The sequence below is a fragment of the Narcine bancroftii genome, chromosome 1, assembly GCF_036971445.1.
Source record: "Narcine bancroftii isolate sNarBan1 chromosome 1, sNarBan1.hap1, whole genome shotgun sequence".
In the NCBI taxonomy this organism is placed as follows: domain Eukaryota; kingdom Metazoa; phylum Chordata; class Chondrichthyes; order Torpediniformes; family Narcinidae; genus Narcine; species Narcine bancroftii.
In genome coordinates, this window is record NC_091469.1 from 264983928 (window position 1) to 264994262 (window position 10335).

At 41.4% G+C, this 10335-nt stretch overlaps 1 long non-coding RNA gene and 1 other non-coding gene across 4 annotated transcripts; both read right to left on the bottom strand.

The window, feature by feature from the left end:
- Positions 1-651: 651 nt before the first annotated feature.
- LOC138742746 (uncharacterized) lies at positions 652-10308 on the bottom strand. Of its 3 annotated transcripts, none has more exons than XR_011344384.1 (5): positions 10236-10308; positions 7839-7919; positions 5368-5431; positions 3420-3492; positions 652-2300 (listed from the first exon to the last, which is right to left on the bottom strand). It is a non-coding gene; the product is annotated as an uncharacterized lncRNA (long non-coding RNA). The 3 variants fall into 3 exon arrangements; XR_011344386.1 differs by having other exon boundaries at positions 10198-10265; XR_011344382.1 differs by lacking the exon at positions 10236-10308 and adding an exon at positions 9790-9981.
- LOC138752167 (small nucleolar RNA SNORD35) lies at positions 9411-9498 on the bottom strand. Its single transcript, XR_011350422.1, has one exon. It is a non-coding gene; the product is annotated as a small nucleolar RNA SNORD35 (small nucleolar RNA).
- Positions 10309-10335: the final 27 nt, after the last annotated feature.

Here is a 10335-nt window from a genome sequence, read left to right on the forward strand (position 1 = left end):
AAGTCTGAGCAAAAAATGTGGAGGCAATATCCTGAATGAATGAGTCTTATTTTGATTCACCAAAAAGATATGAAGATTGTAAAGTTCATGGAGAGGTAAATGGAAAATCTGTAACAGCAAAATATTAGATGTTTGGGACATGCAATGGTTGAATAACCCCAAGGGTTCGATGAGATTTCCCAACTATTAAGCTGTAACAATGAAGACTGCACAGCATATATTAATGGGCCATAGAAATCTGAAACCATTGTAATAAGTTGTTATATGTAGCAATGATTTGAATGCAAATGTAGGGGTTACAACCACTGTTTGTAAATGACAAAAGGAAAGTATGGACAGAGGGAAAGTTGGCAAGATGGAATTTAATTCTGACAAAGAGCAAGGTGACATTTTGTGAAAACAAGCAGGGATAGGAATTTAGAAGAGTGCTTGGGATTCAAGTTCACAATTACCTTCAAGTACCAGTAGATAATTGGGGTGTAATAGTCTTCTTGTCTCAAACCAGGTTTACATTATAAAAGTTGGGATTTAGTTGCACCTCCACAAAGCACTGGTTAGACCACAAGTGCAGGGATAGTTCTGATTACCATACCACAGGAACAATGTGATTGTTCTGGAGATTAGCTAGGGTGGGCTTATAAAAGGCACAAGAAGAGTTAAATCACCATTTATTCCAGTCACAAGTGTCAATGAAGCATAGGTTTAAGGTGAGAGGAAGGAATTTCAAAAGGGATACAAGTAATTTTTAAACAAAAATACTGAACAAAGTTACAGCATCAGACATAATCACTCTAGGGGCAGCAGATAGAACACAATTAACACACCAGCAACCCACAGCCTGTCAGTAAGGAGTTTATACATCCTCCCTTTGTCTGTGTGGGTTTCCTCCAGGTGCTCCAGTCTCCTCACCCTCCAAAAAGGTACAGGGGCTGCAGATTAATTGGGGCATTTAGGCAGCATGGGCTTGCAGGTCAGGAGCTGTTATCTTTCTGCATATCCAAATTAAATTTCAGACATTTAGACAGAGATCGAGGCAAGGCATAAAAGGATACTAAGCTAGTGTGAGCTAATTGTATGAGTGTAGCAATTATAATCCATAGAGCAATGGTGTCACATTTTCTCAAAACAAACTCCTAAACCTAAAACTTGCATTACCTTGCCATCACATAATACAATATTTGACAATATTTTTGGTCCCACTTCAAAATGAAACTTGTATTGACAGTCATTGTAGCCACACTTCAATAATATTGAAAAGTGCAAAATACATAAGATTTGATACAAATGCCATGTTCAGTTCAGATGGGAAACATGCATTAATTTAGATGTCCTGACATTGAGATGATTCTGCAAATGAGGACAAAAGGATGACCTTGACACCAGAAACAAATGGCTAGCTCCTGGCAAAACATTAGAGAATGAAAGGAATACATGTCACAGGAATTTCCCATTGCATTGACTAAATTACCAACTATTAATTTCAATTTCCAAAAATACACATTTGCACTGAACTGAAGGATCCTGCTCTAAACCAACCATTCTCCATCTTTTTGGCTATGGCTCCCTTAAGACTGCTCAAAATCTATGTCACCCCCCCCCCCCCCCCATAAAGCAGTCAAGTTTAGTTGGTTTCTTCTTTTCTCTCCCACTGGCTACATAAAAAAAATATTTTATGATTTCAGTCCATGGCCAACCATAGATGTGCAGTGCACGTACAGCTCCCAATGAGAATGGTTGCTCTCAACCAATGGTTCTCAAACTTTTTCCTTCCACTCACATATCACCTTAATTAATTCATAAGCTATGAGTGCTCTGATTAGTAAGGGATTATTTAAAATGGTATGGGGGGGGGGGGGGGTAAAGGTTGAAAACCACTGCTCTAGACCCATTGTTACTGAAATATTTTGCTTGAGAAAAATTCAGTCTTTGGGGTTATGAAACCATGCACTTAACAAGTCAATTAGGTACCACTAAAACAGTGGCTTTTAAACCTTTTTTCCCCCCACTCGCATACCACCTTAAGTAATCCCTTACTAATCACAGAGCACCTGTGGCATAGGAATTGCCATGGTGGTATGTGAGTGGAAAGAAGTTTGAAAACTACTATTCTTAACTATGCATTTCAAGACCTTCATTATATAGAGCAGGTTATTAGGGACGCACGTCATTTTAAATAACACTTCACACTCAAAATATGACCCAGGAACAAATTTCCAGCATTTCCATTCTGAAGCCTTTCGATTCCTTTGGAAACATTAAACATCCCTCAACGACGACCCATTCAACAAAACAGGACCCTGCTAAGAGAAAAATGATGGGGTTAGTTAATTAAAATACTGCACTCTGGCTAAACATAATGCTACAGGACTAATATATATTTATGCCTCCACATGATTTCTTCCCCTCCCTCCAGATTTCAGAGACCATGATTCCCAGACCATGCTTTCCTTCCCCTGTTTGGCAATTGCAAACTACAAAGCACACCCACACATCTCTCCTCTCACTTCCATCCAGGGTTATAAACAGACCAACCTAATCTACTGCACTCAGTGGACTTTGTGCCCTCCAAATTGGTGAGACTGCACACAAACGGCTTTGCTGAGCACCTGAATTTGTTGGCAGTGCAAGCTAGAACTCCCAGTTGCTAGCTATTTTAATTTCCCTCACCATTACTACATAAACATGTCTTTTCCCAGCCTCATCAGTTACCAAGAGCAAGTCAAACCAAAACTTGAGGAACATCATGCCACATTTGCCCCGAACAGCCTTAATCCCAACAGTACAAACACTAAATTTTCTAATTTTAGATTAATACGCACCTCTATCTGGTTCCAGTTCCCATTTCTTCTTTAGCTGCTCTTACTAATTTTCCACTCACTCAACGGTCTTTCTACTGTCTATCTACCTCCCCAATTATCAAATTCTTAATACTTCTTGGCCTTTCCCCCTCCTTTATATATTGATAGGTCCCTTTCCCACTTTAATCTTGATCAAGGATCCAGACCCAGAGAGTTTTGCTTGCTCAAGATTCCAGCAGCAGTTCTTGATTCCCAAGAGTATACAGGACTTGGTTATTATTCTTGTTTCTACAGAATGTTACTTATCAATTGGTTAGACCCATTGGAAGTAATGCAGCAGTTTTCAAAAAGACCAATGTGAATCAATGCAAGTTGACTAATTCATGGTACAATGCAGGGCCATTTTGCCCAAAACATTAAAACATCCTACTCAGCAATCTCTACCCAGAGTTGTCAGTTATTGCTATCAAGCAGTTTCATCACACATTAGTTATGAAGACCATCGTGAGTATAAGCATCATTTCAACTCTGGACAGAAATGCAAAATGTCAAAGATACCACTGAACATTATGTGAATAATAATGATAGAAGACCATGCACACGAAGAGTTTGAGCACCTACCTACAAAATAATTTCTTTGCCCTTCATTGCTGATATTCCTTGCAATGCAAGACTTCCATTTACAGGACACCCACTGAAACAAATGCAGAGAACGTTTAACAAAATCAATACGACTAAAGAGCTCCTGTTTCTCAATGCCCAAAGTTCCATGAACAATACTTTGCATCATATACAATCAAATACTAGTTCATCTTGGATCAGAAAATTTCAGAAATCACCCAAATGTATTTAAAAGCTTAATTTTCATGCCAGCATCAGCCCAAATGCAAAAGCAATGTTTAAAATTTGTCTGCTATCCAGCTGAAGCAAAGGCAAATGTCCAAATTACCACTTTGTGATTTAAATGAAAACCATCTTACTCTATTGAAAAGACCCTCTAAATTATCTCAGCTTCAGTTTCAATTTTAGCTTCTGTTGATTGCATCACTAATTCAGAAATGATGGCAAGTTGTTTGTTGAAATGGGACAGTATTTGAAAATGGGGTTCAGAATAAATTAACCACCTGAGACATGCATAATACCTTGTATTCTACAACCCACACCACAGTTGCCATTACATTACTACACAAATGAAATACTGACATAGACCCACATTTACCTCCATACCACTTAATCAGCACAAATAGAAGAATATAAAGCCCAAAGTTAACAAGTTAAACATTAAGAATTTCTATTCAGCCACTGGACTTGATATTATTTCAAACTGTTGTGGATTATAGCAAGTAACACCCAAAGGAGGGCATAACACCAAATTATTTCTAACCATATTGAAGCAGAAATGCAGAAAAAATAATCGAAGTATGCATAATCTCAAAAACCCTCAGGTTCTTTAGACAATTCAATTTACTCCACAAGTAACAATGTTGGATTATAGTAAAGGCCGTGGGCCTAGAAACATCCTGGCTGCAGAAATAATGATGAGCCCAGCAAAGCAAATCCAGAAGTTACTAATCTGGCATGTACCCAAAATGCAAGTTGTTCATGCTCTCTCTCTCTCTCTCTCTTCCCCCCACCTCTCAAAAATGCCCCCAAATTGGTGAATCCACACACAGATGCAGCAACTTTGCTAAGCCAGTGCAAGCTAGAAATCTGTTGCTAGTGATTTTAGTTTCCCTTGCCATTTCCACATAATCATGTCTATTCTCATCCTCATCCATTGCCAAAGACTAGCCAAATAGATAAAACGTGTCACAGTTGCCCTGAATTGCCTTGAGCCAACAGTATTTCCTAATTTTATGTAATTCTATCTGGTTTCAGTTTTATTTCCCCTTTACCCGTTCTTACTTTTCTTATGAACTTGTCCACTGTTATGCAGTGGTCTCTGTCCCTCGAGCACTTCATGGCCCTTCCGCCTCCTTGATCCAGATAAAGGATTTAAAAAGAACATCCACAGTTGCTACCCGTCCTGAGAGTCCCCAGCTTCTCTTTGCTCACCCAAGATTCCAGCACCAGCTTGAGGGGTATACTCGACATGGGTATTACCAACACTACTTACCTACTGGATAGAGGGTAGGTAGCACTTATCCAGCCCTACTTTGACGAAGGGCTCAAGCCCAAAACATCAGTTATATATCTTTACCTTCACTACATAAAGGACACTGACCTGCTGAGTTTCTCCAGAAGTGTCTACAGAATTTTGTGATCTATTTAATCCAGCCATTGGAAGTAATGTATTGTCAAGACTAATGTGAATCAATGCAAGTTGACTAATTCATGGTACAATGCAGGGCTATTTTGCCCAAAACATTAAAACATCCTACTCAGCAATCTCCACCCAGAGTTGTCAGTTATTGCTATCAAGCAGTTTCATCACACATTAGTTATGAAGACCATCGTGAGTATAAGCATCATTTCAACTCTGGACAGAAATGCAAAATGTCAAAGACACCACTGAATATTATGAACAGAACGCCATAGGACGGGTACATTGAAGGGTATGAGCACCTACCTACAAAATAATTTCTTTGCCCTTCATTGCTGATATTCCTTGCAAGACTTCATTTACAGGACACCTGTTGAAACAAATGCAGATAATATTTAACCAACAAATCAACATTACTCTGAGGAGTTCTTGCTTCTCAATGCCCAAAGGTCTGTAAATAGTATTAACAATCTGATACAAGATAAATGAGGATTTGATTGTATCAGAAAATTCCAGATATCACCTAATTGCATGTACTTAAAAGCCTAATTTTCACCTAAACATCAGCACACATGCAAAAGCAATCTTCAAAACTTGTCTGCTGTCCAGCTGAAGCAAATACCAAAATCACAACTTTAAATAAACTCTGAAAGAATCCCCCTCAATGATCAGCTTTTGACAGCGACCGCAGCTTCAAATTTAGCTTCTGCTTGATCACGTTATTTCAGAAATGGTGGCAAGGTGCTTGTGAAATGGGGCAGTATTTGATATAATGGGGCACAGAAAATTAACAAGTTTCTGATAGACATATATATCATTACATTTCATTGCACAAGAGCAAACTACAAACGGAACAGCCACTAAATTACAAATGGAACAATCAAATACCTAATTTACCTCAGTACATAAATACAAGAATAAAGCCCAAAAGGCAAAAAGTTAGTAAGAATTTCTATTCAGACCCAGGACCAGATTTATTTTATTTCATGCAGTTGCAGATAATGTTAACAGTGTAACATCCAAAGGAGGACACAGATGCCAACACCAAATTATTCCCAACCATTTTGAAGCAGAAGTGCTAAAAGAATAATCAAAATATACATTATCTCAAGAATCTCAAGTTTTCTTCAAACAATCCAATCCACAAGCACCAAGAATCAGGCAACAATGCTGGATTACAGTAAAGGCTGTGAACCTGGGAAACATCCTGGCTGCAGTCCTGTAGATTCAAGCCAAACAGCCACCACCCAAGAGCTAAATCACAAGTTACCAAATCAGAAAAACCCAGCAATCAAAATAGTTGTTCACGCACATCTTGCCCTCAATCTCTCCCACCCACCCCTCAGAAAAACAGAAGAGATCCATAGGGGATGGCTCTGAATGCAGTGGTTCAGGAAAGGAGTCAGAGGGAAAGGAGAAGGAGACAGGGGAGAGATGCAGGGGTGGCTTATGTCATTGAGTTGACAGGCACCCAGACATAATACAAAGAGTCACTCCTCTAACTTGTAGGTGGTCTCAGTCTGACAGTGCTTGAGACCATGGGCAGACATGCCAGCATGGGAATGGAGTAGGGAATTGAAATGGGTTGCCACTGGAAAATTTCCACTATTACAGCAGGCAGAACAAAGATGCTCAACAAAGTGATCTCCCAGTCTGCATCCAGTCTCTCCAATGTAGATGAGATTACAATACAAGCAACAGAAGATAGTCACTGCAGATTCACAAGTGCTTCTTCACTAAGAAGGACTGTTTAGGGCCCTGATTCATGACGAAGGAGGAGGTGTGGGTACAAGTGTAGCATTCCTTGAAGTCACAGGGGTAGTAGGTGCCAAAGGGGAGATTGGTGTGAAGGGAGGAGTGGATGAGTCATATAAGGGAGCAGTCCCTGCAGAAGGGAAGATGTGTCTGGTGGTGGGAAAACAAAGTAAGTGGTAGAAATGGCAAAGGATACATTGGATGCAGAAGCTAGTAGGGTGATAGATGAGGACAAGGGAATACTCATGGTCGAGGGGGCCAATGCAGAGGTGCAGGTAATGGAGGATACGCAGGTGAGGGCAGAATTGATGGTGAAGGAAAAGACAGCAGCAAAGAGGGTGAAGTTGATGAGCTCATCATGGCTGCATGAAACAGCACCCAAGTAGCCATCAATAAAGAGGAATACTTGAGAAACCTTTCCTGTGTAGACTTGGGAGCATGGATTGCTCCACATAGCCAACAAAAAAGCAGGCATAGCCAGAGCCCATGTAGGAACCCATGGCTTGATATTCGGAACCAACCCCTCCCCAAATCAATTCTAAGCTTTCCTCCGAGCTATATCCAATTACTACCTTTCATCTGTTGGCCTGTGCTTCTCTCTTCCTTCTGCCCGAGCCCCTTTTTATTCAAGAGCTTGCCTGCTTTCTGCTCATACCTTGAAAAAGGGCACCGGCCCAAAGCATCAGTTATGCAGTAAAATCCCCATTGTCCAAAATTCAAGGAACCAGAAGCTTCAAGCAACCAGCAAAAAAAATTACAGGAAATAAATTGACAAAAAATACAAAAGTTCAAAATTAGCTCCCCCTAGCTGTTAGTTCACCAAGCAGAGAAATTATGAAATCTCAAGCAACCAGACATCTAACTACCAGTCTCCCCAAGTACCAGAAGTTTTACTGTACTTATTTTTAAGAAAACCTCCTATGGATGCTGCAAGGCCTGAAGAGTTCCTACAGTATTTCTTTTTAGTACAATCACAGCATCTGCAGACTGGTGTTTCACTCCTCTAAAGGATAGAATCATACCTCAGCTTAAGGATGACTTTGGTTGTTGGGAGATCAATCATCAATCACAGGGAAACTCCGAGTTCTTCATGCTGCAGTCATCTGCAAAATGTTAAAATATCATTCAATTCTTTTCAAATGTTTACACTCCCATAATCAGCAAAACCCATCAAAATCTTGTTAAAGGATTACAAGATTCAGAGAAATCCCCAACCTATATTCTGAAACGGCAGAAGCCAGAGGGATGGGAGCCAGCAAGAGTGGAAACAAGAGCAGCCAGATTCTGGTTATCATTCACCAACCAACTCATCCTCAACTTGATGCCTTTCCTCCGTAATGGAATGATCTATACTTGTTAGATTAACCTCAACACAATGTAGACCACTTAATTGGCATGCCATACAAAACCACTTTTCCATCACCTGCGGTACCACTGCTATGGTGGGCACCATCTACAAGTACATTGCAGCCATGTTGCTACTCCAACAGCACTTTCCAAACTTAACTACTACTATCAAATACCACCCTGGTACATTAAAGTCCAACAGCAGCAGTGTAGGAGTGGTATAGTTCAAGATGGCAACATGCTACCAAAAACAATTAATGTGGGCCACAAACACCACCCAGAATAACAAGCACTAATGCTACAAGTGTAGCCATGATCCCTGAAAGAATCAGTATTGATCTTTGGACGTCATCAAAACAACAATCTAAGCTTCACATCAGCCTACCCACATTTCCCACTAAATTTTCTCGCTCAGCTTCAAGCTCACTTGCTTGCCTTCGGTTCTCCACATTTTAGCAACCATTTAATAAGGCATTCCAATTTCCCCAATTCTTAGTGACTTGTAACCCTTTAATCATGCACTCGACCACTTGTGGAAACATCATTGCCTCAACCCCATCATCACTAAGATTCTCAAAGGTTTTCAATAGTTTTCTAGAAGAAAAAGCTTTTCACCATCTTTACTAGCATCAATTCCAGTTCCCCAAATCGAAAAAATATGATTTACCTAGTAAACTTCCTTAATTTAGACACACTAATTAGACACAATCTGCAAAAATAAAACTGAGCATGAGACCTAACAGCAGTTCCTATCAGCATTACAATATCTTTCAATAAAATAACACACTGAAGAAATTCAGGTCAAACCGTATACTTTACATAGCAAAGGTGCATACCAATGTTATGGGCTCAAGCCCTTCATCAAGGAGCAAAATGTAGGCAGGCGCCTGAATAAAATGGTGGGGGGGGGGTGGTGATGGTTAGGGACAGGAGCACAGTCCCACAGGCAGGAGGTAATAGGTGCATCATGGAGGGAGGGAACAGCAAACAGGGGAGGGATGGCTCTGTGAAAGGAGGAGGGTGGAGAGCTCGAGGAAAGAGAGAAATGGGGAAGAGAGGGGGAATGCAGAAAATGGTCTGCGTTATAAAGTACACTGTTTGACCTGTTGTTTCTCAAGCATGGCTTTTACTTCAGTGTGTCTGCAGACTTTAATGTTTTACTAACTATCTTTCGAAAAACTCTAAAAAAAAAGTAGATATAATTCTATCAATGCAGCTGACGTATATCAGCCTCTTGCGAGATTAAACACCGAGCAGCTATCAGTTATGCCTTTAGGCAATCTCATCACAAAAGTTATGAAGACCATCGTGATTAAAAAAAACATCATTACTGCTCAGTGAATATAAAGATTACAACCTTCTGTAGGCCATCCAGCCCATCAAATTTCCTCCTTTAGGTTTTATTAAAACAAAAAAAAATACTGATGCTGGACAATTATTTAAACTGCCAAGACAAAATGCAGAAAAATAAAATCCACAGATTTACAAGATTCGAATCCTGAGGCGAGTCGAGGGAAATTCTACCCAATTTGAATAGGTAGATTTGTCTAATTGAGGGTTTACCACATGCAATCATTTAAGTTTCAGCATTTAACACCAGGAAGCCCAGCACCGAGGAGCACTTACACGAGGGCGGCTCCAACTCAGCTCAGCCACGTGGAGGGGAAGGGGAGCACGGAACCCGGCCCCGGAGCGCCATCTCCCGAGAAACTCCGACCGGCAAAGCAAGGCCCAGCCGTCGGGCCGACCGAAGGACACGGCGAAAACTCGGCCTCTCACGCCTGCCCCCTCCCCCCCAGCCGATTTAAGCCTCTTTCCCCCCAGCCGATTTAAGCCTCTTTCCCCCCAGCCGATTTAAGCCTCTCTCCCCCCAGCCGATTTAAGCCTCTCCCCCCCAGCCGATTTAAGCCTCTCCCCTTCGTCCTCCTCCTCCACACCACTTCCCCCCCCCCCCAACCCCCGGTCCAAGAGCGATGGCCGCGTGTGGAGGGACGAGCGCTCGGATTGGGGCGGCCCGGCGGCTTTAAACCCCACCATCCGCGGTGGGAGGAGGGGGATGCGGGTGAACCCACCACCCGATCGGCGCCTTCCCCAGAGAAGAAAAAAAGACCGCCTGCCCCCCGCCGGCCCCTATTTATTTCCGGGAGAAGCGGAAGTGGCGGTCACGTGCCG